Below are 1,677 nucleotides of genomic sequence, written 5' to 3' on the forward strand. Positions count from 1 at the left end.
AAGAAGAAAAGGAGCAAGGGATAGAGAATATATTCAAAAAAATAGTGAGAGAAAACTTCCCTAATTTGGTGAAGGAAGAAGGCATTCAAGTTCAAGAAGCACAGAGAGTCCCAAGTAAGAAGAACCCAATCAGGCCCACACCAAGACACATAGTAATTAAAATGCCACAAATTAAAGACAAAGAGAGAATCCTAAAAGCAGCAAGAGATAAGCAACAGGTTACCTACAAAGGGAACCCCATAAGGCTCTCAGCTGACTTCTCACAAGAAACACTACAGGCCAGAAGGGAATGGCATGAAGTAATCAAAGTCATGAAAAACAAGAATCTGAATCCAAGACTACTCTACCCAGCAAGGCTATCATTCAAAATAGAAGATCAAATAAAGAGCTTCCCAGACAAAAAAAAGCTAAGGGAATACATTAGCACCAAACCAGCACTGCAAGAAATGTTAAAAGGACTGCTGTAATTAGCAGTTGAAATGGGAACAAAAATAGAACCACACTAAACAAAAATGGCAATAAATAAGTACATATCAATAATCACCTTAAACGTAAATGGACTGAATGCTCCCATAAAGAGACACAGAGTAGCTGATTGGATAAGAAAGCATGACTCATCTATATGTTGTTTACAAGAGACCCATCTCTCAACAAAAGACTCACATAGGTTGAAAGTGAAGGGATGGAAAAAAATTTTCCAAGCAAATGGAAAGCAAAAAAAAGCTGGGGTAGCAATTCTCATATCTGATAAAATAGATTTCAAAATGAAGACCATAACTAGAGACAAAGACGGCCACTACATAATATTGAAAGGATCTATCCAACAGGAAGATATAACCTTGATAAACATATATGCACCCAATATAGGAGCACCAAAATATATTAAAAATCTTCTGGAGGACTTCCAAGGAGAAATCGACAACAATACAATCATAGCTGGGGACTTCAACACCCCGTTGACAGCACTGGATAGATCCTCTAGGCAAAAAATTAGCAAGGAAACAGAGACTCTAAATGAAGCACTAGACCAAATGGATTTAATAGATATCTACAGAGAATTACACCCCAAAACTACAGAATACACATTCTTCTCAAGTGCACATGGGACATTCTCAAAGATAGACCACATGATAGGACACAAACTAAATCTCTACAAGTTCAAGAAGATTGAAATCATATCAAGCATCTTCTCAGATCACAATGGCATGAAACTAGAAATCAACTGCAACAAGAACATGCAAAGACATTTCAACAGATGGAGGCTAAATAGCATGTTATTAAACAATGAATGGGTCACCGAGGAGATCAAGGAAGAAATCAAAAACTTCCTGGAAACCAATGAAAATGAACACACAACAACACAAAATCTATGGGATGCAGCGAAAGCAGTTCTGAGAGGGAAGTTCATAGCACTACAGGCCTACCTCAAAAAACAAGAAAAATTTCTAATTGACTGTCTAACCTCACAACTTAAAGAATTAGAAAGCAAACAAAAAGAAAACCCCAGAGCAAGTAGAAGGAAGGAAATAGTAAAGATCAGAGCAGAAATAAATGACATAGAGACCAAAAAAACAATTCAAAGGATCAATGAAACAAAGAGCTGGTTTTTCGAAAAGATAAACAAGATTGATGGACCCTTAGCTAGACTCACCAAGAAACAAAGAGAGAGAACCCAAA

Source organism: Molossus molossus, unplaced genomic scaffold, assembly GCF_014108415.1.
Source record: "Molossus molossus isolate mMolMol1 unplaced genomic scaffold, mMolMol1.p scaffold_m16_p_9, whole genome shotgun sequence".
Lineage (NCBI taxonomy): Eukaryota > Metazoa > Chordata > Mammalia > Chiroptera > Molossidae > Molossus > Molossus molossus.